Below are 27311 nucleotides of genomic sequence, written 5' to 3'. Positions count from 1 at the left end.
ACTGGCCAAGAGACCCCCGCGGTATGGCCAGGTGCAGGAGGAAGGCGGTGGCCCTGAGAGCTCACCTGGCCCCCAGGGGAGCCCTGGGGAGGGGGTAAGGGACCGCAGGAGCTCTCGGCCCTCAAGCAGAGCCCACTACCCTGTATCCTGCTCCAGCATCCCGCTGCTTCGCTGGAAAACCACATCTTGTCCCGGGGATGAGCCAAGCGGTGCTCACAGCCGGCCCAGCAGCACATGGCTACAACATCAACAGCAACTTCTTTCCAAAGGGGGGGGGGGAATCCCAGGAGGAGCAGGAGTGATTCTGCTCATCAGCTGCAAGACTGAGAGACTTGGGGGGATGGGAAACATATTTTGCATTTCCTTCCTTCTCTTTTGCAAAGAAATAGAGATTTGGGGTTGGATTTGAATTTCATCCAGAAGAAAATAATTTTCTTTGAAAAGAAAGCAGTTGGATTGCTTAACTATCTCTGTCCCCCACGTTCCCATTAAAACGGGATTTCAGGCAAAGAGAGTTTCAAGCCAAGTAGCCCCACTCCTGCTGAGTCAGCAGGAGCATGGGTTACCCTGGGGCTGCACCGTCCCGCGGCTGGGGCAGCCGCCTGCCCCGCCATGCCCCGTCAGCGTGGGAACCCCGACTGCAGCAGAGTCACCGTACGCCGAACAAGGGCGGTTCAGGGCAAACAAGCAGCGGCCGCGCTGCAGCAGGGGGAGACAGGCCACATCCCAGAGAGACCACGTGTGTTCACAAACTCAGCCGTGGCAGAGCAGTCCTGGGCCACTCTTCGGCCCACAGCTGCCGCAAGGCAGAAGGTGCAGACAGAGCCGCATCCAGGCTGGAAAGGATTCCTGGGGAGCCCAGGGCGCCGCCTGCACATGGCTCCTGACCTCACAGCAGCTGCAAGCACATTACCAGCCCGGGGCAGGGCTGCCCGGGGTGCCAGGCTCCCAGGTGCCTTTGCATCAAATCCCCTTTGTTTTTAAAAAAAAGGCAAACTCAGGTGCTTTGCTGAGATGGAGAAGCCCTTTCTGCTTTAGCACTGTTTCCTCGCTGCTGGTGCCCCGACACCCTCCCCTCACCACAGGCACCTCAGCCCCTTGCCTGACAGGCAAGAGCATCCTGCCTGCATCCCGCTGCCTGCACCCGGGCAGCGGGAAGGCCACTTCAGCCGGTGCCCAGCTCCAAGGCACCGCACCAGCAAAGGCTTCCCGCACACACAGGCACCGGGCGTTGCTGCCTGGGGTCTCCTGCCTCCCGCGCTCAGCGGGGACGTTGCCGCCTGGCTGCAGCCCACTCCCCACGGTGCATGCAACACCCAAGCCCGGTGCCCGCTGCAGCGGCGCGCTGTGCAGCACGTCAGCCGCCCGCCCTGCATCCCCTCCGCCCACACCAGTGCCAGGCGGGTGCAGCGGTGCTGCTGCGAGGGCCGCAGGCACCCGTGCCGAGGCTACAGATAAATTTTAACTGGGCAGCAAGAAAGCAGGGGAGAGCAAGCTGGAGAGCGAGCGCACTGCGTGTCATTTCAATGCGTGTATTTATATCCTTCACCGACGCAGCATCCCTTTGTAAAGCCACGGAGCGTGTATAGTCAGGGCTGTCAGTTCAGCGGCATGTTACAAGTGTTTGATATGGAGATTTTGGCAGTGGGAATGGATGTACCTCGCTGAGAGGTTTATGTAAAATGACAGCTTCTGGAAAAGGAAGCACTCGGATATTAAAAAAATAAAAGTACAAACAAAAGGAAAGAGAGGCCTTCCGCTCAGCGAGTCCAAAACGGATTTCTCCTCCCTGCCGGCCCGCAAGCATCTCCCCACCGCAGCCAGAGGCAGCGTGCAGGCAGCGCACCATCTGCAACCAGCCCCACCAGCTCAGCTCGGCTGGTTCAGGCTTCACACCCGCACTCCCCCACCTCAGACCGCTGCCCCATTTCCATTTCATCACTCCTCCTCTCCCCCTTGTTTACGGGGCTGAGCCTTTTATCGCTGGCTGCGCGTGGGCGTGCGCGGGCGGGCGGGAGGAGGATGCCTGGAGAGCGCTGCTGTCAGCAGGCCCAGGGAGATGCTCTGCAACTCCTGCCATCGCAGGGCTTGAAAGTGGGGGATGCTGCGCAAACAGAGCGAGGCAGCAGCCGGTCCCCCCGTGGCAGGTGTCCCCCACCACGGCGCCGTGCCAGGGGATGGACACCGAGTTCTGGTCAACGAGCAACTCCAACACTCATCCGGGAGTCTCTGCCGGCGGACACAGCTGGAGGCACCACAGGAGCAGGTGGGGTCCCAGCCCCGGACAGGTCTGGACCCAGGTTCCCAGGCTCCCCCATCAACTCCCACCAGTCCTGGCACCTGCTGCCCACCTCACCTCAGCCAGCTCCAGCACCCCGCAGCCGTGCGATCGAGGGAGGGAGCCAGCCCCCCCAGCCGAGGAGGAAAGCGGCTGCAGCACCCAGCTCTGCGGCGAGGCCAGAGCCTGCCTCACGCCTCCAAAGCTGCGTTTGCCCCAGCATGCTCTGCCGCAGCCAACTCGCTCCTCCAGCTTTACACCCTCCTCCACCGCCTCTGGCCCGGTGGGGATGCGTGCCCATGGCCAGGGTGGAAGCAATTCCTGATGCAGCTATAATGATCCATAAAGAAGCTGACTTGTTTCTTACCTCTCCGAAATGAAGGATGGTGATTACCCTACATCCCAGTCCTCAAAGCTTAATCCAAATTGATGGCCTCCCAGAGATTGCTTCTCTTGCCTATCACCCAATCTAATACCCAACTCTCCCCTACCCGTGTCTACTCAGTAGCAAAACGTCAGAGTAACTCACACAGGCTCTGGACGGAAAGACCATTTATCCTGAAGTGAAAGGCTCCTACACGACACATTAAATTAATGGTGTGTTGGGAAGAGGTGGCAGCACTAGCCTTGCCTTCCTACAGACCCCAGGCAGCAGAGCAGGGGTCTGCTCGGATCCCTTTGGGAAGAATCCCCTCTGCAAGCCCCCAGCTGCTCCTCAGGGCCTTTGCAGTGGATCCACAGGATGGGAGAGGACCAGGATGCCCCCAAAACCCATCTGCCCAATCCCTACCATACAGCCCAAATTCTAAGTCATATCTCAGGATAAATGCAACTCCAGACACACACAAGACTGTCACCACTTTGCACAAGGGCTAAGGCAGAAGGAAACAGCAGTCCTCAAGTTCCGACCTAGGTCACGGTCTGAAGCATCCCCCTAACCCTGCGGCTCCCCCAGCACGGAGGAAGTTCAGGAGCAAGAGAGCATCTATGGGCTTTGAAGGCTGCACCAAGAATTTTCTCACTAACCACCCATCAGAGCGGACTGCTGCAGGGAAGAGCAAAGCTCTTTCAACAGCACATGCTTGCAGAGACCCTGGTTATGGCCACTGCTCTGCACCTACACAGCAAGCCAAGCAGCAACCACGAGGAGCTTTCATTCCTAACAGCCATGCCAGAGACCTCAAAATTCAGTGTCCAGCTACTCTGCTCCTCCTGGAGTGGGACAAACCGTCTGGCTGCACCAGCCACGCAGCAGGATATGGCCACATGGGATGCCAGCATGGGTCTGGAGAGCAGCACTGCTGCATCCACGCACACCTCAGGCTCCAAACCCTGCTCAGGCAGCAGCAGAGCAGCAACACAGCACCCCTGGGGGAACGCCTGCCCCACACTCCCACCACACAGCACCGATCCATCTCAGGAGACCCAGCTCCACCAACGCCCAGCTCTCTCCCTGACCAAGAACATCTCCCCAGTGCAAGCAATCTGCCCTCAGGCAGGAGCCCAGAGCTCCCGCCCAGGGCTGCAGCCCCTGCTCCCCTCCCCAGGCTGGGGTATGGAGGCACCGACACGCAGAGGGAGCAGCGCTGCAAGGCAGGCCCTGGGCTGGGCCAGCTCCGGTCAGCTATAAATATCCTGGAGCTGAAGTGACAACAAAGGCTACAGCTGACCTGTGCACCATATATCATGGGGACAGCACAGCCACAGAACTTAACTGCCCTGTATTTCCACCCGCACTTTAGTGAGACCTGGGAGAAAGCGCTCCCTGATGTCCCATCCGTTGGCAGGATCCACTGCTTTTGTCCCTCCGGTGCAGCCAGCTCCTTGGCTACCCGAGGAGGCTTGGCCACAGGCACTGGGACAGAAATCCATGGGAGGTGGCAGCTCTTCCCCTGCAGCACCATACACAGACCACCAGGCTCCAAGCCTGTCCGAGGTCCGAAACTCCGAGCATCCTCATTACAGAGAGCCCCCCCACTGACCTCAGGCATCGCTGAGCAGGAGCCTGAGCATCCCCAGCTGCCAGCAGCCCTCTCCCCTCGGCCAGCTAGCGTTGGGCAGCTCTCCCTCGTGCCAGCCGGGCAGCGTGGGCTCCCACAGCCCCAGCCCCAGGCAGGCGAGCTGATGAACACTCATACATCAGCCGTCCCTTTTGATCACTTAAGATATCCTCATTTCTACTGCACCACAGGTGTGCATGGCACTTAGAGCCAGAGAAGCAGCCGAGCTCCCTGCCAGGCAAGCTTACTTTCTAATTAGACAGATAACAGCAAATCATGACAACAGACCACCGTGGGGAATGGCAGGGACTGCTGCTCCATGGACAGCGGGAGCTCTGGGGCCTTTCTGACAGCAACTCCACTTGCTCCACACTCACTTCCCGCAGCCGGCCATGGGAACGCAGCAGCAGCCCGTGCTGCAGCCTCAGCCCCGGAGAAGAATCCAGCAGGAGGAGGAGGAGGGAGAGAAGGGAGCTTCTGGAGGGCAGCAGGGTCACTTCACCTGCTCCCCACCGCATCCCACAATGTGCTCAGCCCCTCCCCAGGCACGGACAAGAAGTCCATGCTCCCACAAGCATCCACGCTCCCAAAGAGGCAGGCAGGAGGGAAACACGCTCCATGCAGGATGAGGCCAAAGCCACACCGTGCCATGGGCACTGGTCTGCCCTGCGGAGCACTGCAAGCCCCGCTTGCTTGTGGGGGGTGCACCCCCAGCAGACAGCACCTACCACAAGTGCCAGGGCAGGGGTCCACAGAGCCGGCACACCTCACCCCAGGGAGGGACACCCCATCCCAGCTCTCCCTGCCGGCTCTGGCACTGACCCAGTGCCCGTCACACCCCAAGGGAAACTTCTGCAGGGAACAGACTGGGGAGCCCTGCACCCCTCAGGGCTTGCACGGAGCCGGAGAGTCGCCAGGAAGCCCGGGCAGCCTGACTCACCGGCTGCACGCCCGGCACTGGCTGTCATCGCCCCCACCGCCGCGGTGGTGGGTGGCTGCGCTGGGAGGGGATGAGCCGGGATGGGGCAGGGGGAGGCACCGCGGGGAGGGTGTCCCCAGAGGAACAAGGAAAACAAACCCAAACCCAAGGGATATTCACGGAGCTGCCCCAGCCAAGGAGCGAGTGCAGCCACAAACGCGCCCATCCAAACGGGATGATCCCAGGCAAATCCAAGCGCACCCGAGTGCTGCTCTGCTCCCTCATCCTCCCCAAAATTCTCCTCAAAACCAGACGTCCCCTCGCGGTGCAAGGCTTCGGTGCGTGCGCGCGCATGTGTTTTCATCCCAGTCTTTAAATGAGGTCTTTGCTGAGAATTTACAATTCCCTGATGGCCTCAATCTTGCAAAGATTGCTTTTTTAACACTGTTGGGCTTTAATTCTAATAAGCCTCCTCTTTATTACAGAACCAGGTCACATTGCCTTGACACTGCAAGAAAATCTTTCATCAGGAAGGAAAGCGGAGAAGGAAAAAGAGAAATAAAGAAAGGGGGGTAGGAGGAAGAAAGGGGAGACAAACAAATAAAAGCTGCTCACTTCATCTGGGGGACTTTTTGAACCAGGCAAACAGCCGGCGGGCCAGCAGCGGGGCTGCCGGGGAGAGGTGCCTTCCCGCAGCGCCACTCACACCCCCAAACGCGCAGAATTATTTCTGGTGCGGCTTCACCTCCCACACACCCTCCCACCCTCCGCTGCTTAAAAATGCCGAGAGGAGCAGGAGGGGAAGCTTGACAAAACTTTGACAGACATAATGAGGACAGAGTTCAGCCCTGCCCTGGACAGATGGCCGTTATCACCAGCCCGGCGGAGGGCTCCTCATTACCTGGCCAGCACCGTGGGGACGGGAAGCGGCACAGCGGATCAGAACGGCAGCTCCAAGCACCCGCGAGACCCAAATGCCCCTGCCAGCAGAAATCAAAGCCCTTTGCTGGCAGGAGGAGGTGGCAGCACAGCTCCTTCCCATCAAATACAACTGGTCGAATATTGATTTCTCCCTTCTGGAGGCTCCCCACCCCCCAGCGCCCTGACCAGCACCAGGCCCCTCAGCTGGTCAGGGGAGTTGCTGCCTCCTCAGCTCCCCAACTTCTTGGGTTTGGCTGGCTCAAGATGCGTTATCACAAAACATCTCCTGTCGCTGTCTTATGTCATCGCCATTGCCATGGAAACGGGCTGATCTCATACCCCACCTTGGCTCCCTGCGCCTGCAATCCATGGCCTCCCAGCACAGGATCGGCAGAGGGCTCATTCGGGGCTCATGAAACCCCCTGCCTCCATCAGCTCCCGGCCAACGATGCCCTATTAGCCAAAACGCAGAGCAAGCCGGGATGCCGGGGCGCCGGTCCCTGCTCCCAGCGCCTCCCACCGCCTTCCCCATCCCGCTCAGGGCTGGGCAGGCAGCCCCGCAGCCCCCCCACACCCCACAGGAGCCTTGTGTCATGCAGCCGGGACCATCCCAGGCTGTGCCAATGCACAGCAGCGCGTGGCCGCAGCACATCACAGGAATCCTGCAGGCTGGCGAGCCAGTTAATCTCTGTCACTGGCGGCTCGCTGCTGCCTGTCGGGGGGGGAAGCCTATTCCCATGCCTGCACTGGAGCAAAACTCTCACGGCATGTGGGGGCTGCACAGTGATGGTGGGGGGCCCATGGTAGCACATCCCCTGCAAGAGACATACCCAACCAGCACGTCCCTGGTCCCCAGTCTGCTTCACGGGATGGCTGCAAGGATGCTCCTGCACGCTACAAGCTACAGCCACTGCAGTGTCCCATGACACATGCTCACGGGGCTGCCAGGGCCACAAGGGACGTCAAGAAAGCAAAAGAGAAGATGGAGGGCACTGGCCAGGCCACTATGGCGCAGCCGCCCTCAGCCATCCCAGCAGCCCTGATCTGGGACATAGGCTGCGGCACAGGCCGCCCACAGCCACACCTGCACAAAGCCACCAGCGCCCACCACACCGTGCCCCCGGCGGCAGCCAAACCCAGCAGCCGATCCCAGCACAGGAGGCTCCAAAACCAGGCTCCCAGCGCTGGTACAAGGGCAGGGGCCAGCAGTTCCCCTCAGCAGAGGTACTGCAGCAGGAGGGAGCAGCTCCACCTGCAGCGAGGTTTGCACTGTCCCAGACAAGCAGCCAGAACCTAAGCTCTGGTTTTGGAGGTCAGAGATCCGATGGGGCTGTTACACCATTTAGCATGCAACAGCATATGCAGAGCAACAGCCGCACGAGGTGCATCACTGCAGAGGCAGCTCCGCTCAGAAAGCACAAGTATCTTTCTCCTACGCTGATGGGGACCCACACCTACCTTCCAAATTCTTCCTCCTGGGTTGTTTGTTTAGCACAGGAAAGGCAGGGCTTTACTAAGCCAAACAGCTCAAGCACAGGAGCTGAAAATGCCTTTTCCAGGGTCAGCAAAGGATGAGACTCCTGAACTGCAGCCTCTCCCCCCACAAGAGCACAGCCAGGATTACAGCGGGGTGGGGGGGCAGGCTGTTCCAAATGTAGATGTTTTAATTCTCAACGCTAGCAGCTGTACTTAAGGCAAGAGAGGCAGGGAAGCCATGCACAGGAGTAACCATGGCAACTTCACGGAAGTTAAATAAAAACTTCTTTAAAAAAAGATAACGAGGTCCCTGAATCATGCTTTATCAGCTATGTTGCTATAAAGATCGAGATACAGCCAGCTCAGGATTCCTAATTACTTCTGCAATATACTGTAGATAGCTTTATTTAAAAAAATCTGGCTATGCGTATAATTATTTAGGCCCCTCTCCATACTGGGATTTGCATATTCCATGAAGCACCTTCCCAGGCAGATCTGCCTGCAAGAGCCCTCCCATGCAAAGCCTGCCTGCTCGTGGCTCTGGGGGCTCCTGCAGCTGCACCCCGAGCCCTGATCTCATTCAGGGAGCACGGGGAGAGCCCCACCGGTGCCGCCACCCCACCACACCAGGACACTGCTGGCACGTCCTCCTGCCATGGCATTGCCAGAGCCTCTGGATCCCAGTGGGAGCATCCCATGCACCCAGCCCCAGCTGTAACATGGCTCTAGCTGACTACAGCAGCGATGCGCTGACATGCAGATTACCTGGGCTGCCTGCAGAGCACCTCGGCGCACAGTGATGCTCCCCAGCAGCATCCACCATTTGTACGTGTTTAACATCCATAGCCACACACAGAGCCCCGCACAGAGAGCACCGCAGCCCCTATCCCATGCCCGCCAAAGAGGGGCTCAAGCATCAGGGCTGTGACACCCCAGCCTTGGGGGTCACCTTGCCAGGGCCCAGAAAACAGCCAAAAGCAGCGTTTGGCCCCAGTTCAGCCAGCAGCTCACACCAGCTCAATGCCTGCTGCAGCGCTACAGCAGAAATTCCTTCACTGCCCAGAAACCAAACCACAAGTTGTGAGAGATCCCTAAGCCTTTTTTCCTGCAAAACAGACTCTCGGACAAGCCCAGTAACTCCTGGAAAACAATCAGACCTTCCCAGCCCACAAACTGACAATGCTCAATCGCATCCATGACCCAACAGCACCATGCCCATCAGGCATTATGGACCCACATACCGCTTGGGGAAATTTCATTAAAACCCACAGTTTCCATCAGTCACAGCAGCAAAGGTGGCTGACGGAAGATCTGCCAGAGCCCAAAGGTCTGTCAGTACTCCCAGTGACCTGGGGGCTCCCAAACCCATAGGCACAGGACACCAGTGCCGTCACCACCTGCCTCCCCTCCTGCCACCGTGCAGTTTAAGCCCCTAAGAAAATGGCACCGAAAGCTCCCCGCGCCCAGCCGGGCGCACAAACCCAAACCCACCCAGCGAGGACCAGGACGATGCAGCAGCTCCATCAGTCAACATCGCGCCGTTTCCCAAGAGCACGTGGCGCCTGCGGAGCCGCCCTGCTCAAGCATCCACCAACAGGGACGGGCGCACTCTGACCATCGCTGCCTCGGAGCCACTGCTCCCTTCCTCGTCCCCTGCCTGCAGCCTGGCAGGGCAGGCAGCAGGGCCCTGGCAGGCAGACCCTCGCCCCGGGGCACTGCGGAGAAACAGGGTGCAGGGAGAGCACTCCAGGGCTCGTCATGCCCTTGGGTCTCTCCACCTGCCCCAGGGATGCAGGACAGGGAGAAGCCAGCCCAGCCACCCCTGGCTGCCTGCAGCAAGGACCAGCACCGCTGCCTGCCCCAGCTCCCGCCCCGCAAACAGGGCAGCACCCGGCATGCACGGCCGCACCTTCACAGGGGTGCCGGTTTCGGCCAGCGCTGCCGGCCGCTAGGCAAATCCCCCAGCACAGCACTGTTAACTGATCGCACTTTATCGCGATTCCATCTGGACTCCAGTTACCAGCTTGAAATTAATTTTTCTTTCTTACTGGCCAATTCGCAAAGACATGATATTGAACAAAAGGATGCCGGGTCTTCTGCTAACGAGAGGGATGCACCGCGTGCAGGTTTAAGTAGTTATTTGGATTCTTTATTTTCACAGCTTACGGTAAGACTAAGTAAATTGTAAGCGTTATTTACTGTGTTTTTAAACTCATTAAATTTAAGCTGATTTCTGAATGGAAATCAGAATTTGGTTAAAACATGGGGGGAAAGTCAGCCTTTTGAAGCAGATTATTAAGTAAAGCTATATTAAACACGTTGGAAGCACAAATATCTAGGAATAAGTTCTATATTTTAAAGTGGATTTATTCAGCAAAGGAAGTATCATCTGTGGTCCAGGAATTGAGGAACCAGTTATCAAGGTCAAGATTTTATCAGTAGCTCTCAGATTCTCACACCTATGTTTTACCCAGAGCTTGATTAAGAGTTTAGAAATCTGGAAAACTCCCCCTTTTTCTCTGGCTCCCTGCTTTAGAATTAATTGTTTATCGATCCGACAAGAGGAAAATATTCTCTGCCGGCTGTGGAGGAGGTGAGCCTGTTGTCAAAAGTTGTTTTATCACTTCCATAAATTCTAGTTGCAATGACTTCCTCTGGTTCAATAACGCCGGTTTCTCTAAGCACCGGCCACGCACATGCCCTGCTCACCGACTCCGTGAGATGATTTTAGCAGATTACAGGAACTCAGGCCGCTGCCTGGATTCCCAGTTGCAAGAAATCCTGAATTCACCACACTTCCCAAAGGGAACGTTAGTGGTTCCACTCAACCCCCAGTAAGTCCAGGGCCTCTTCTTTTAACCCCATTTGCACCCACCTCCCACCTGGCAGAGCTGAGGAGCTGGGAGGGCACGCCGGGCACTGCGGCACGCCAGGCACTGCGGCACGGGTGCGAGAGGGGGAGAGGAGGGAACCAGCTGGGGCTCAGCAGCCGCCGTCCCCACCGGCCCACAGGCCCTGGGGGACTGCGGGGAGCATCTCATCCACCCCACGGCAGCGCCAGCCAAGATGGCAAAAGAGCCTTTTTTTATTTTCCCAGGTAGAAAAGCATCCCCGCAGCAGGGGCGCAGGCAGCCTGGCAGGGCCTGCACGAGCACACAGTTCCTTGGGAAAACCAATATCAACACACTGGGAGAAACCAGCTTTTCCCAGCAACAAAACCCTTCGGGACCCCCTCCCCACTGCCGCAGGATCCATCCTCACAGCTCCTGACCCCGGCAAGCGGCGCGGGTGCAGTGCGGCAGTGACCGAGCGCCAGAGCCACTCTCTACCCAGGAAGCTCACAGGAGCAGAAACAGCTTCAGTTTCTGAACAGTAAAGCCAAAAAACAGCTAAAATAACTAAAAATAAACCACAAGAGCAACAGCCAGCCCCACACTGGGCAGCCGAGCCTCCGAGCTGGGGTCCTACACGTACCAGCACACCTCACCACCAGCAGCACGGCTGCATACCACAGTCATAAATAAAATAACAGCTCTCCTGCCACAGTGGCCTGAGGAACACAGGAAAAGCCACAGAGGGAAAACACAGCCTGAAAGGGAGCCAGCAGAGCTGGTGGTATGGGGACGTGGGGGCTTGGGGTGGGATGACATGCAGAGGGGTTTAAAATTGCATGGATCCCGCTGTGCTGCTGAGGCTTGCCTGCAGTCCGGGGCTGAGAGGGGAGGTCAGGCGATGCCAACAAGGGAAAAGGATCAAGACTGCCCAGCAAAGCCTGGGACAGGCAGGAGCCGCTGGCAGGACAACCCATGCCAGGCAGCGGGGGGGGAGCACATACACAGCGGATAATGAAACATGAAAAGGGATCCCGCGCTTGTGTGCTCATTTCTACCCATTAGAAATTCAATCTTGTCTAGTCTGGAAGACACAATGATGCCTGGAGCATCAGCGTGCAAGCTGAGCAAAGGAGAGAGCTAGCTTTAGATTGGTTTATTAAAAATAAAGTTAAAAAAAAATTTAATTTCAGTAACTAATGAAATAACAGAGAAGAAAATTTTGCTTCCTCGTCTGGTATCTCAGCCTGACAATTAATTTGCAAGAACGCATATCCCAAAATACCTCAAACGATTCCAGCAGAAAGCCCTGGAACAGCACTGACAACAGCCCCTGCCTGTACTGCGAAAGGTTAGAGAGGGAAAAAGCAGCTGCTGCCGGCAGCCCTGAGCATCCCAGCCTGGAGAGGGAAGCCGGAGTATCCTGCTGGGAGAAGGCACCGGAGCACTGGGCTCAGGCTGCTGCCCTGCTTGCTGGCAGGGCACGGGCACTCCCCAAGGGTCCCAGGGGCAGCGAATCTCCCAGGGCAGCCGGAGCCAACTGCCCACAACAGCCAGGGCAGGACAGGGGCTGGGGAGGGCACAGGAGGGTCACTGCGGGATCTGAGCTGATATGTGGGAGGCCTGTCAGCTCGCACGCTTGAAAATACGTCTCCTTTCCACTTCATTGTATTCATCACTGACCAGCAAAAGGCGTTCAAAACCATTTGAAAGCAAGCTGCTCTGCAGGTCACCTTTCAAACCCAGCTGAGACACTGACTCACTCCACAGCCTCAGGAAAGGCACCTCAGTCTCCTCTACTTTCTTATTCCAGATGTGCAAAAAGGAGAGATGTCGACAACCCATCCACCCCCCGTACCTCTGCAGGCTGCTCCGCGGTGATGCCCGAGGAGCTCTGGGCTCCCAGCACCGCACGGCTTCAGCTGCGCACGTCCGCGGCTGCACCACCTCCAGCTCAACCGCTCTCCACTGAGCCCAGTCTCAAACCTCACCACTGGCTCCCCTTCCTCTTCCACAGTTGTTTGAAAAGAGCAAATCATTCATAAGAACTAATTATTCTGTGTACTCTCACCCCTTAAGACTGTAAATTAAAAGAGAATTCAAATAAATTAAGGAACTTCCCTCATGCCTTTTATTATCTCAATAACCTTCAGAGGCATTTATCTGCCATCAGCTGATCCATTTGAAAAATTGTGACGACAAACTAATTTAGTAAATGCACACACTAAAAACCTTTATTGATACACTGAATGAGCAAATACAGCCTGTGCTGGACAAGCTGCTTGAGCCACAAGTCTGGTGGGGACATTTGTGTCCCCCCTGAATGCCCAACCCAGCCAGTAAATGCTCCAGCCCCGCTCCTGCGCTCCCCACCGGCCGGGGATCCCTCTCAGGCATCTTGGCAAACGAGCTAAACCATCCCACCCAAGGTGGGAAAGAAGAAACCTGCTGCACAAGGCAGGGAGGCAAAGCATCAGCAACCAGCAGCAGCGGCAGCACGGAGAGACGGGCTCCACCAGCAGCAAAGGCAGCGTGCAGGCTGCCCGGCCATCCCACTGCCTGGGACATCAACGTGGTAATTAAGGACGACATGTTCTAGTGATGGGAGATGGAGAGACGAGTGCAACTGGGAAAGAGGCCCTTTATTTTGAAAAGGAGAAAAAATGCCAGCCCTTGGCAAAAAGGGACTGTGTAAGAAGGGAACATACGGAATACGCATGACTGGCCAGGTTTGGGAAAGGAACACTGGAGGTGTCGGTTTTCCAAAGGCAGCAACCTAAAACATCCTAAAACCTCCTAAAACCTCCCAGCTTGCTCAGGTGCCTCTCGTTCAGGAGCAGCAGGAAGGGAAGGGACGGGCGCCGCAGCAGCCCTGCAGCCAAGCGCGGGGTGCCCAGCAGAGACGCCAGCCTCGTGCTCCCGACAGCGCTGCCTCGTGCCAAGCAGGCTCCCGGGAGAGACGTCTGTTGGCTCCTTCAGTGCCTCCAGTTCTGCGACATCTGTCCCATGTGGTTCCTAAACTGGAGGAAGGAGCGAGAGGCACGACTCCTGGGCTGGGATGTTTCCCAGTCCCATCCCAGTCCCTCTGTGTCCCTTTGGGTACCTGGGGCTGGGCTCACAGCCACAGTAGTTCACCAGCCAGCTGGCCTGTGGGCTCCAGACCACTCATCTTCAGTGCTCCAAAACCACCCCCTCAGCTCACTACACAAAATATACGTGCCTGTGAGAGGATCCCACAGCTGTGCCCCAAAAGCAACCACCTGAACCCTGGCAAAGATTTACCTGATGCTGCAGCAGAGCATTTGTGTGCCCTTGTGTCAAGGCTTTAAGCAGTGCTGAACAACCCTACAGATCACTTAAAAGGGGGGTGGAATCTCCTGTATTTTCTGTGAAATAACAAGCAGAGCTTTGCTACAGCTCCTCAGAGCCAAGAACAAGTTCCCAACCACTGGCCAGCTCTGGGCAGCCCTGCCAGCCCCAACCCGCTGCAATCATCCCTCCACGAAAATTATCAACTCCAGGCTCTTTCTCCATCTATTAGCCAGGAAAATAGCCTTCATCTCTTGCTTTGTGAGGCTTTATCACGCCTCAACCATTTTAGCCTGAAACCAGGAAGCTGTTTGGGGAACAGAGTGCCTTCATCGATGTTTGCACAGCACCCAGCACAGCGAGGCCTCCAGCCTGGCTGCAGCCTTTGGGTACCGCTGGAATGCAAATAACACCAGGGCAGCAGAACACACCCTTGAAGTGCTGCGAGACCAGCCACGAGCCCCAGACATCCCAGAGAATGCCAGGCAGAACTGGCAGGGAAAAAGAGGGAGGTATTCCCCGACCTCAGAGCCTCCCGCAGCACACAGCGACCTGTGGCCACCCTGGACTGTGCCCCCCAAGACACGCCCAGCCAGGCTGGCCCCCAGGACAGAAAACCAGGCAGCAGGAGCCACCCTGCCCACAGTCAGGCTTCCACGGAGGCAGCGAGCGAGTTCCAAACCTTCATGAAAGGCAACCGAAAATAGTCGGTGTTGTTAATGTCATGCTTACTGGAGTGAGAAGCCGAGAAATCCCTGCTTCCCTGCTCTCCCCCCATCCCTCCGCCTGCGCACACACAGATGCTAACGAAGCCTCCCCAGTGCTCTCCAGGCTGCTCCAGCCACAGCAATGGGTCTGTGCCCTCGACTCCTGCCGGCACACCGCCCGCACCCCCTGCCAGTCCCCACACGGGGCCTGCCCAGCGCCTCGGCAGCACGGCCGCTCCCAGACCCCCACACCACGTTTGTTTACTTCAGACGTCTGCCTTTAAGCGTTCAGAGGCGATGCTGCCCGCGGTGTAGCCTCCTGGCACGCACACCGACAGGGGACCACCGGCATATGGGCGGCTGAATAACGGCGCTCTGCATTTACACCCACAACACAAATAAACCAGGTGACTCCGAAAGGCCTTCTCCATCCATCCCTCCCCGCACAGCAAGCCCTTAACATGCCGGCACAGCGAGCTCGCCTTGCGATGAAATCCCTGGAGGCAGGCAGGGATACAGGAAAGGAAAAACCCAACGAAAGCTGTGCAAGCTCATGCTCGCTCGCCTGGCTCTGCCTGTTCGCAGCAGGGCCGTGCTGTGCCCCCACGGCTTCGCCCACTCCCCGAGGCTGGCCAGAAGAGCGGGAATCTCTCTTCTTCCTCCTCCTCCTCCTCCTCCTCCTCCTCCACCCCATTAATTCAGACTCCAACTTTTTCTCACAATTTACCTTCACCTAAAGGGTGCGATTTTAATTAGCGTAACATTCCTGTTAACAACGGCACCTAATTAAGACATCCGTTAAGGACCTATAACGCAAACTTAATGAGAAGTTGTGCCAGAATCCTTTCGCAGGCAAATCAAACGCTGCCGGCTCCAGCTTGAAGAGACGTTGTTAACGGGAGGGTTCAGTTACCGGACCCGAGCTCGGGCTCCCAAACCGCGCCGCCCCCCACCCCCTCCGCCGCAGCGAAACTTCGTCCCGGAGCGCTCCGGGGCAGCAGCGCGGTACCGGGGAGGGCGCTGCCGCCGAGCCCCCCCCGCCCCGCCGCGCCCCGCTCCGCTCCGCCCGGAGCCTTCCACCGGGATGCGCTCCGGCAGCGCCACCCCGGGGCTCCCGGGGGGGCTCCCCGGGGGCTCCCCCCCTCCAGGGCCACCCCGAGGGAACTTCGCCGCCCTCCTCCCCCCCGACCCCGCCGAGTTCCCGGCGCACGATCGGGGTGAGCTGCCCCCACCCGCCCGCAGCCTCCCCGCTCCCCTCCCCGGTGCCGCCGGGCGGGGGGTACCACCACCACCACCACCGTCGCCCCCCCCGCCCCCCTTCCCGGTGACTCACGCGCTCAGCGGTCCCCGCCGCGGCAGCGGAGGCGCAGGGCAGCCGCGGGTCCCCGCCCGCCGAGCGGCATCTCCCGAGCAGCGGCGACCGGGGGCAGCCCCGGCGGCGGGAGGCGGCTGGGCTGGGCTGAGCTGAGCTGAGCTGGGCTGGGCCGGACCGGACCGGCCGGGCTGGGCTCGCCTCGCCGGGCAGCCTCACACGCGGCTGCGCCCGCACCGCCGCCGCCCCCGGAGCCGCCGAACGAACGCGCCCGCCCCCGGAGCCGCCGCCGCCGAGAGCCGCGGGGAGGGGGGGGCACGTACGGCCGCCCCCGCCCCGCCCCGCGGCTGCCACCCCCCGCTCGGGATCCCCTCCTCCTGCGCCCGCTCCCCCAGCCCCCACGCTCAGGACACGCTCCCACGCCACGCTCCCCCCTCAGCGAGGGGCTCCAGGCACGGCCCCACCCCGGCGAGGCTCTCCCGGCCCGGCAGCGTGCTCGGCGGGCGCTCAGCACACGCTCCCACCTCTGATCCGGAGAAAGAGGCGGTTTTTTCCTCCCTGTTTTGCCCCCCGAAAACGAACATATCACAGCCCCGATGAACGGGGAGCTTATTCCCGCAGTTCGGCTGCGCTTGCTGCTGCCTGCGAGGAGGCAGGGAGCTGCCCCGAGGGCCTTCTCTCCATTTTGCCGTGCGTTCAGCAGCGCCAGCCCATGCGGACCCACGGGTGGGTGAGGAGCAGACGCACACACACCCTGGCCGCTCTGCGTGTGAGTCCCATCACCACGCAGGATGCCCGAGGGCTGGGTGGGATGCCCGGGCCCACTTCAGCCACCTGGCAGGACGGCAGCGAGGAAGGAGGTTTCTGTTCCCCATTGCAAACACAGGGAAAACCAAGGCAGTGCTGGAAACCCTCAGGACGTAGGTTTCCAGCATACGCCAGATTCACCAAAGCTCTGTGCATGTCTCAGCCCCTTACCCTTCCTTCTCTTTAAATCTAATTTAAGGACCTCTGGGCATTCCCACAGCAGCTGGAAGCAAGAGTCCTTCCTTGAGCGTTATGCAAGAGCAGACCTCTAGCATTCCCAGCTCTACCCCATTCTCCTGCTGTTCACCTCCTCCCCCGGGAAGCCGGCTGAACACGGTGCAGCCCTACATTACCATATTTTGCAAACCACAGGCTGTCAGAGGTCCTGTTGTTCTGCCCTTTCTCCTCTGGCTCGCCAGCAGATGCCACCTTTCTGAAAGGGCCATAAAAGCAGTGGCTGCTGTGGCAGTGCGGGACCCTCGTACCAGGTGTGGCCGGGTGGCCCGAGTGCCCCCCCAAAGCCCGGGGTAAGTTACACAGCACAGCAGCAGCAAACTGTTCCTTGCAGACCTGCCAGAGTGGCTGGATGGGGCTCAGCAGCTTTTTCTGGCTCAAATGATCTATTTGTAGTTCCCAACAGTTAAGACTGTGGTGAACCTCCATAAGTTATATTTCCTAAGAACTATCTGGAATACCTGCACTCTGCTTAAGCCGTCTTTCACTCCCTATGAACTTAGCACAGGGTCCCTCTTTGAGATATTATCAATATCCTGCAGAGTCCATGCACAGCCCCCTGAAAACAGGCACCACCACCCCCCTTCCTCCCCTAACACAGTTTTACTTTCCTCCCAAGGGCTTTGAGAAACACTCCAGAGAAAATCATCAGGGTTATACACAGTCATAACGTGAATGAGGACTATAAAATGCGCCAAATGCACCTCATACATCTCAACATCCATTTTGTATGATAAATGTGCATATTTTTAGCCCTCCAGGATGCAGTAAGCACCCGAACCCGAGCCTCGCTGCCCTGTCAGAGCGGAGCAGCCCTTGTTCTCACGACCTGCCAGACAAAGGCAGCGCTCAGCCAGGATGGCTCCTTGCTATGCCCCGCTGTGCTGTTTTCTCATGGTTCATTGAGGCTGAAGATGCTTTAGGCAGCAGATTTGGAGAACGAGGAACTGGGAACACGGGAGAGAGCAGCTCTGCAAAATTTTCTCTGCATTTCAAGCCTCTGAGCTGGGTCCCTGTTGACATCTGTTCCTAGAAATGCAAACTGGTACCAGCTCGGGAGGTGCAGCCTTGCAAACTGGAGGTGTGCGTGTGCTAAGCAGAGCGGAGGAGAGGCGGTGATGCTGCGGGATTGCTAGGCAACCCTGCACTGCCCAGCGGGAAGAGGCCTGAGCTGAGCAGCGCGCCCAGCCAGGGCTCCTGGGCAGGGAAACACTGAGAGAGGAACCCACCGTGGGAATCTGGTCGTGGGTCTCCAGGAGGGCAAGCATCTGAACCTGGCTGTGGAGGGGAGGAGGAGCAGACGGAGGATAATGGCAGAGAATGGGTGAGAGCAACAGTGGAGGGAAGAGAAGCAGTTCAAAAAAGCACAAGTCAACAAACCCCCGCTTTTTGGCAGAGCTGTTACCTGAACAAGAGGAAATAAATATTTGTTTTTCTTTTTTTCTTCATTTATTTCACAGTCTGTTTGGTATTTAGGGCCTTCGTTTGGAGGAAGTCATAGCTGTTAAATTACTGCAGCTTTTTTTTATTTTTATCCTTAACAATGACGAGGTTTTCCTTCTCATAACCGTGGCTGGAGTAAAGAGATGACAAGACTTGTTGCAGTCCTTTCTTGGGTTTTTCCTGAATGCAGATGCTGTGAGCAGGAGGCACAGCAAATCCCCAGCACCTGGTGATCCTCCCAGTCCCCAGGGCTCAGCGTCTTGTCCCCATTATTCCCTCTGCAGAGCCCCAGCAAGGACAGTGCCAAGCAGCCAGTCCCAGATCTACAGAAATCACTTCTGAGAGGCAACAGATGGCACTTGCTACCAGGAAGAGAGGCAAGAAAAGGAGGTGGCTGCCCCTCCACATCTTCCACCACGGCTTGGGCTCTCAGGGACCCTTGACTTCAAGGTGCCCAAACGAGGTCCAGCCCCTCCTCATGACTCTTCCCCACAAAGGGACGTTTGCACTGTGTTCAGCTCTGACACAGCACCAGCAGCTCAAGCCTGGCCCTGCCAGGGGGTTTACCCACATCCACCGGCACCAGCACCCGTCCTACCTGCGCAGGTGGCGGGGCGGCGTGGGGCCCACTGCCCGCCGGAGGGCTGGGAGGCACCGTGCCAGCTGGAGCTTTCCCCAGAGCGCTGCCAGAACACCGGGTACCTGCACCGTCCTTGGCTGCGATGGAGAGGGTGGGATGACATGGCAGGACCCAGACTTTTTTCTGGCAAGTGTCAGATGCCCTGACCCAAAAAACCCGAAGCGGAACGTGCAATACACAACGAGGAGCTGAACGCATGCCTGGTCGTGAACACACTCAGCCTGCAAAGCACTCTCCAGCACTGGAGAGAGGAGAAGGGAGAGCCATGCTAATGTTCTCAGAAATAATGCTTTTTAAAATATAATTTACAATAGATTTCATGGCTAAGTTATGCAACATAATGAGCAAATCTAAAATGTAATTGTCACTGCACATTAACAGCAAAATCCTCAACCTCTATTATACTAACAAACTTATTAAATCAGTGAACATTGCATTGCATCAGTCAATTACTAAAACAATGCCAACATCAGTAGAACAATCTGATATCCATTACGGGGGGAGAAGGAGCGAGGGCGTGCAACCAGGGCTGCCTGTAGCGCGGCGTGTTTTCAAACATTAAATGTATTTACATCTTTGATGCAATGCTGCACCTGTTGGGCGTTTTGCAGCCGCTTGCCCTGTTCCAGGAGAGGGAGAGTAAAGAGCCTGAAGCCATCTCTGTGCTCGCACCCCAGGTCCTGCCTGGGAGCAGGAGGCCAAGGAGGGAAGCGCAGCGAGCCTCACTCCTGGGATTTCCTCAGTGCCACGCGATTGACTCTGCAGCATTAGCAGCGCTCAGTGTCAGAAAACACCGTGCAAAAAGGCAAGTCTTATAGAAAGCAAGGGACAGACTGCAGCAGGTGCTGCCGAGCTGCTTGGATCCCTGCCTCCCCCCTCCTGGGCACCACAGACGAGACCCATCACTGCCTCTGCCCCCGGCTCTGCCCCAACTCTGCCCTCAGGCAGAGGCAAAGGCTTATCCCCGGCTGCCCACCTTCCCAAAGTATCCCTGGAGCAGAGCTGTGGTGCACAGCAGGTAGATGGCCAGGATTCAGCCACCACGTTGCTGCTGCTCTCCGAGGAGCCAGCGTTGGCCAGAGCCCGCAGGTCTGTGACCGCGGGCAGAGCAAGGTCTGAGCTCATTCCTGGCTCCAGGGCGACGGCCACCTGCGGCGGCACACATTGTCAGGGAAGGGCATTTGCTCCAACAGCAGGACAGGGCATGCAAAGGCTGGCAGGGATTTTGCCCTGCAGCCTCCAGGCTCTCGCCTCCCCTTTCGACTCCATGAAATCCCGTTGCCACCAATGCTATGTCCTTATGAGACCGTTAAATGTGAAATAAGGTGAGCTTGAGTAACCCTGGAAAGATGTCCATGCAAACATCTACAGCAAAGTGTGCCTCGCACCTCAGTGAAGTGATTTGACACAGCACTAATTATGCAAATTAATCATCAGTAAATCAGGTACTTGTTTATTTATTTTTTTTGTGTTTTGCACAGCAACCAGGCAGGAGGAGCACCAGGAGAGAAGAGCTGCTCTATTTCATCTGAGAAGAAATGTTTGGTAACATGTTGCATGATCCAACCTCCCCACGTTCTTTTTCAGATTAAATTCTGAATTGATTTGCTGGTATCATACCGCTCGTAGCTCTCAATATGTCATGGCAGCTAATGAACCATGCTAGGGACACATTTATAACCCACTATTAGCCACTTCCATCAGGAAGGGATTTTTTTTTTCCTTCCCTCTTTCCTCTGAGGTTCTAAAAGTTACAAAACTAAACCAAACCCACAAAAACAAACAAAAAAAAACACAAATGAAAAAAACCAAAATCATCATCAGCAAACACTGCTACTGAAAGTCAACCACTTGTGTGCTTTCCATTCCTTCCCCCTTGGGACCTGGCTCTCAAGTGGCCACAGAAAAGGCCCTGGAAAAGTCACCCAAATCCCGCTGATTTTCCGCAGCCCTGGCTTGCCTGGAGCAGGTTCCTCCCCTTCCCCAGACCTTCACTCTCCAGGTAGAGAAGCTCAAGCCATCTTCTGAGCAAAGTTGTACCGACACCATCTACAAAACCTTCCTCAAACAGCATCCCACAGCCAAGCCGCCAGGACCTGGACCAGAGAAGAAGGGGCTTCCGTGCCCTGTCCCCCTCTCCCCCACTGCTGCAGCCGGAGCCGGGATCCTGCTCGGAAGGAGCCCCAGTGCGGAGCGGGGAGGTGCCGTAGGAACGGACCAAGGGGCCGCTCACCTCTTGCAGCAGGTGCAGTGTGCGCACTGCAGGGAGGCAGCACTTCAGACAGGAGCCGAGTTCCCCTTGACTCCAAACACAGTGCTTCAGGATCACAGAGACAACTCTATCGGGGGAACAAGAGCTAATTAAATTTACTGGGATCATTGAAGAGGAAATTATTTAATATTCTGCACAGAATTTAATATCTGAAAACATGAATGGCCTTGTTTCATCAGAGATCGGTTCCTTCCCAACATTCAAGTTTACTTTTCGCAGCCAGCCCCGCCGCCAAGGGACGGGCAGGGACGGGGGAGGATGCTGCCTGCAAGGAACCGCGCTGCCGGAGAGAAACAAACAGCAGGAGAGCAGAGCGTCGCCAGAGCCACGGCCGCATCCTCAGGTGCTCCCGATGGAGCAGCAGCTCCATAATCCAGAGAAGAGCAGCCTCCCAAGGGGCTCTGCTGGCTCTTTTGCGGGAGGATCCTTCTGCTCCCATCCACAGACGCTTCCACGTGGGGCTGCCACTCCTCTGGTGAGCACCTGCATCCGCATGAGGCCTTCAGCTTATGACCTTACATGCTGTCATCTAGTCCCATTTTAACAGCCAAAAGGTTGCGACTTTTTAAATCCCCCCCAGTTCACTCCTCCATCCAAAGAGGAGCCTGGGCTGAGTGCAACAGCATCCAGGGACAGGACAACTTTGCCACAGGGAACCTTTGCCTTGGCCGTGGATCCCTCTGGTGCTGCTTACCCGGACCAGCCTCTCCAGATCAAGCACCTTTTGTGCTGCAGGAGGATCCCACTCTTTCATCTTCACATGCTCCATGCTTGTGGCTCTTCAGCATCTCCTGGTTGCAAAGACCCCCTGATCCCAAGGGCTGGCAGCCACCTCCACACCCGCTCCAGGCTGTGTCCGTGCAGCAGCAGAGTGCCAGCCCGGAGGTGAGATGCCAGCAGGTCACCTTCCCACTCGTGCTGGGTGGTGGCTGGGACACCACAGGAACGATGCCCTCGACACAGCGAGTTTCCCTGTTGCAGCTGAAGCACGCTACCTGCAGCCACTCATCTGGAATCGCTCTGTCCTTGTCCCTACAACCCCACTCCCTCCTTGGCTGGTTAATGATTTTCTAGAAGCAAAATATCAGACTTGCTTGCTACTGTTAAGGAAAACCTAGTGATTGCTTCCTGGACGGCTCCCGAAACGCTGGCCGCCTGTTCCCTCCAGCTGACTGATGCGGCCAGGTCTCTGCTGGGATGGGCACAGCCCATTTTACCTCGCCCAGAACAAGCAGCGGGAGGGACCCCTCCAGCCCCCCAAGTCTCACTTCGGCGTGGGGGACGCCATCTGCCCCAGCTCCCATCCAACCAAGCCATTGCCCATAATCCACCTTCCCTCGGTGCCGAACTGAGCTAAAGGGAAGGTGCCATTCAGCAGCCCCGGTGCTGCGGGTCCCACCCTGTGACTTTTTCCCCAGAGGTGGGCTCAGACCCTCGGCACCCTCAGCAGAGCCAGCATCTCTTTTCAGTGGAGCAGCAGCCACCAGGGTTGGCACAGAGCTGCACCAGCAAACCCCCAGCCCAGCAGCCACAGGGTCTCTGGTCCAGAGCAGAGCCCAAGGAAGTGCCACCCTTGTACTGGAGAGCCCAGAGCTCTGCCCCTCTGGCTCCCCATTTCCTTCTCCTCTTTCTGCCCTGATAACATCTCTTTCTCTCTCACACACATGAAAGTGATTATAAGTAGCAATAATTTGGCTTCTGTATTTATGTCACCAATACCTTCAGCTAATTCCTGTAACTGCCAGCATGAAGCACTAATACCTCTACAAAAGACAAAGCAATTATTTCTAAACATAGCTCCCTTTCCTTGCGTTGTCACCATGCAAATCACCAAAACCCTGGTCCATTGTCAGCATTTTTCTCTAACTAGCAGGGGAAAAAAAGATAATTATTTTTCCCCCCCAAAAAAACCCATATCCAGTGGCACCAAGCAAGCAACACACCCGCACCCCTACTCTCGCCCTCCCAGGTCCTGCAGCAGCCCACCCTGCAGCTGGACAGAGTAAGGCATATTTCACTTAGTGGCGATGTATGGAGTGACACAAGTCCCAGCCTGCAGCTGGAGGGAGGAACAGGCATCGCCTAGGGACAGCCCAGGATGGGGACATCGCCCTCACAGGGACTGAGACTCTCCAGACCCTCAGTCAGGAAAGCTCTGGAGGCGCCTCTCACCTCGCAGCACCTGTCTCTGCAGCAAACACCATCTGGGTGACAGGGACCCAGCTGGGCTCAGCAGCCCCTTGAAGAGGTGCCTGTTTTCAGAGGACAGACAAGCAGAACGCCAAGCACAGCGGACAGGAGCCGGTTCTCCCAGGGGCCCCAGCGCATCAGCCACTGTTCAGCCGCCCAACTCCTCTGCTTCTGCTGAGAAACCCCCTGCTCTTCCCCAGGTGATGGGAACATGCCACCGCTTGACCCAGACACAGGCACATTAGCGGTGCTCCCAGTGTCTCTGTCTGGATGGAGACACACTGTCTGCCTCGGGACCCTCTGCAGCACTAGACCTTATTATCCTATGGGTCTGCTCGCAAGAAATTAAAATGAGCCATAAAATGACAAGTAAAGTGAAATAAGGAATGTAAAGAGCAGGGAGAATGTAAATCGTGTCATTAGCATATGTACAGCACTTGCAAAGCGCCTGTTCCCCACCTGATCAGTGCAGCCCCCAAGGAGGGAGGGCTCCCCCACCACCCAGAGATGGGGCAATGCCTCTTCTACATGAGGGTCCTGGGGGTCCCCTGCCCCAGCCTGGGGGTGCTCCTCTGGCCCCCCTCTCCCAGGTGCCCACCCTATGGAGCCATAAGGCATTCAGGGCCCTTGAACAAGATGTGGTACTCCCAGCCCCACGCATCGCTCCAGGTTTGCACAAAGCTCCCAGACCCATGGGGCCAGGCCCCGCTCCCGGCCGGGCACACCAGCCCTGCCAGCCCCTGCTCCAGAAGGACACGGGGCAGGAGAAGGAGCCGCAGAGTTAATGAGCAGACGCAGGCTCCCCACCAAGGGCTGAAATGAGCTGGTACCTGGAGGCAGCAGCACACCTGGGTGACCTACATATCCATTGCTGATGGAATATTTAACAGGCTCTTTTCAATGGATTGTGGATGAAAAACCTTCAGGCTCTTGCACGGAGTGAAAGGTGCATAACGAAGCCTCTGTCTCTGGAGACAGGCCCTGCTGCCTGGCCTCGGCTTTCAGAGAGGTTTAAGGGAACGAACAGAGGCTGAGCAGGGAGATACAGGAACAGTAGCTACACCACTGCTCTTGGCTTTTGGCTGGATGCTCATCAGCATCCCAAATCATAGAATCACAGAACAGTTTGGGTTGGAAGGGACCTTTAAAGGTCATCTAGTCCAATCTCCCTGCCATAAGCAGGGACATATTCAACTAGATCAGGTTGCTCAGAGCCCCATCCAGCCTGACCCTGAATGTTTCCAGGGATGGGGAATGCCCCATCCACCCTCATCATAAAAAATTTCTTCCCTGGCTGCTCTGTAGGAAAGCACCAAGGATGCTCCCGAGACACCCACACGGGCCGGTCCCAGGTGACAGAGCCGACTCCAGAGAACAGGCAGCGGGCACTGCAGGGTGCAGCGGTGCCGTACGGATGCACTACACCCACAGCCCCCACCCCAATTCCTCAGCTGGAAGAGCAGCATCACAGGGGAGAGGACCCTGACCAAGAGACAGACCACAGATGAGGGAGAGAGGCCAACTTCTTATGCAATGCCCTTAAAAGTATTTTCATAACATTTCATATCCAACCTACAGTAGCACCTCCAGTAATTAACAGCTAAGTTTTAATTAAACATTGATTAGCAACTAATTAGTCTAATGATTAGTCACCTGAAGGAGACAAAGCAAAATACTGAGACTGCCAAGATAGGAGCGGGAGAAAGCAAATGATGAAAGATGAGAGGTAGCTTAAATTCCTTTTCTGCTTCCCTCTGGGCCAAACGTTTTCTCTTATTTTGGTCCTTCACAAATGAGGCCTTCAATGTGAATTTTCCTAATTGGGGCAAGTCTGATAAAGTCTCAAGCGAGTGATGTGGAGGAGACCAATTTTTTTCGTGTTTCCCATCAGATCCCAGCCTGTTAATGCAGCTAAAGAGCCTTTCCCCACTAGAGCAGACTCAGTCTTTTCTGCCGTAAGGAAGTCAGGGGGGACTCCCGTGCCTTCGCTCCTGCAGCATCCCGATGAGAACGCCGCAGAGTGTACAGGGAGCACACGGGCAGTGCTTGCCCCTGCCTGCGACAGCCTTGCCCCCCTAAGACACTGCTTCACTCTCAGTTTCTCCCAGACAGAGACCTGGTCTGTTACGTCCTGCCCAGTGAGGGGGGTCTCCAATCACTCTGCTCCCCGCTCCGCACACAGCTGAGCCTGCCCTGCAACGAGCAGCGCTCTGTCAGACCAAGCTTATGGTGGGCTGGGAGGGACCCTGGGCTCTGGGACAGAGGAAGAAAACACCCTGGCAGGTGAAGGCAGAGTCCGTGGTGGCAGCTGGCAGGGCACTGCACACCAGGGCTGGTTCCCAACCTCCTCTCAGGGGATCTGGGCTGGAGGCCTGCTCTCTTCTGCCCCCCTCGTGTGCTGTTTCGTGGTGCCAAGCTCCACAGGTCTGGTACCCAAGCTCATTACCTCCCCGCTAGCCCAGGTACCTTTGCACAAGTTGCAGTCATGCCTCCAGGCTGCTGAGCACGCACAACACCAAACACTGCACACAGGACATTGAGTTCATGTCGCGCTGATAAACAGACTCAAAATACTCAGCCCTACACAGCCACGGCTTTGCGCTTACAAGAAGCCACAGGGTCAGGCCAGGTCCTGAAAAGAAGCTTCTCCATGTGCCAAGGGCTGCTCTGCAGTGGGTGTTTAACACTGTCACCCTGAACAGGCTCTCTGGGTGACGGCTTCTTGGTGTGCTCTCACACGGACACACGGACGCGGCTCCGCTCCCAGTGCTGGCTGCGGGGAGGGCTGCCTGCCTCAGCACCAGTCATTTACCAGGGCACTGCTGTTACAAGGATGTTTATTATTTTGCCATTTGCTTTTGTGAGATAATCCTATTTACCTACATCACTTACACCTCAGAAAAAAAATCACTTCTGGCTGAGGGTTATGGAAGCACTTAGAGCCGAGCGCTCCCCTGACACAGCTGTCCCCGAGCTCTCTGCCCCCCAGCTCCCTCCCCAGGGGTGACAGCTCCCAGCTCCTCTTGCCAAGCATCCCCAGGTGTGCCCAGCAGCTCTGCAGCCTCACAAGCAGCCCCTTCCCCTCCCTCCTCCTATCCCAAATTTCTTGGCCCTTCTGCAAGTTTGAGCCTTTGATTCTTTTTTTTTTCCTCTCCTTTTGTTTCCTTCCTCCCCAGGCTCCTCCCAGGCTTCTCTCTGGAGTTTTATGGGAAGGTGAAACAATAACACAGGTTATCGTAAGGAAGTTGCAAATGTCACGAGGGTCAGAGCAGAGCTGGCTCTGGGCCACACTCGCCTCAGGAAAGGCTGGATGGAGAGCGGGTGGGGAGGCGATTGCACCACAGCACTGCCCAAGGAGCCTGATGGCATCGGTCCCGCTGCACACGGGCAATAAATCCCCAAGGGAGGTGACTGAGAGGCAGAGGCCAGGCAGGCTGGTGGTGCGCTCGGGTGGGGCAGGCTCGGCAGGACATTCCAGGACATGTGGTCTGAGAGACAGGCGTGATTCAGGAGCCACCCATCTGTCCCCAGACAGCAACAGGACACACAGCCCAGCCTGGACAGCAGAACCTGAGCAGAGGCCCCTGAGTCTTGGGGGAAGGGGTGGGACCCACAGCAGGGGAAGGGAAGGGTTAAACACCATACCCTCATCCCCTGCCTCTGCATCCACTGGCAGAGCTGCAGGTATATTGATTGCTTCACACATCTCATCAGACTCGGATCGGTACAAATCAATAGGGTTAAGTCAGGGAGAGAGGCCGCTGAGTGGATACTGACACCCTCCTCCTCCTCCCTCCTCTCTCCGGGAATGGCACCCACTGGGAAGCTCCTGTAGCTTCCCCTGCTCCTGCACAGGTGTATCCTAAGAGCCTCTTTGCGAAGAGGCTTCTCAATCCCCTGGGAGAGGGGGAGAAGAGGCAGAGACCACAGCAGCGGGCAAGGGCCCGGCAGCTGCCTTCTCCTGGAGGGAGG

At 57.0% G+C, this 27311-nt stretch overlaps 1 protein-coding gene across 7 annotated transcripts in view; it reads right to left on the bottom strand.

Annotated features, from left to right (window-relative positions):
• Nucleotides 1–27311, bottom strand: part of RBFOX3 (RNA binding fox-1 homolog 3) — a 190934-nt gene that overhangs the window by 131450 nt on the left and 32173 nt on the right. The window contains exon 1 of one of the 7 annotated variants that reach the window (XM_064467463.1): nt 15775–15863. The exons of the other annotated variants lie outside the window; for them this stretch is intronic. The gene's annotated coding sequence lies outside the window, so the exon portion shown is untranslated. Of the gene's footprint in view, nt 1–15774; nt 15864–27311 lie in introns of those variants that run through there. 7 annotated transcript variants of the gene reach the window in all.

The sequence above is a fragment of the Phalacrocorax carbo genome, chromosome 16 (genome assembly GCF_963921805.1).
Source record: "Phalacrocorax carbo chromosome 16, bPhaCar2.1, whole genome shotgun sequence".
Classification (NCBI taxonomy): Eukaryota; Metazoa; Chordata; class Aves; order Suliformes; family Phalacrocoracidae; genus Phalacrocorax; species Phalacrocorax carbo.
This window is presented reverse-complemented; position numbering and strand designations above follow the sequence as displayed.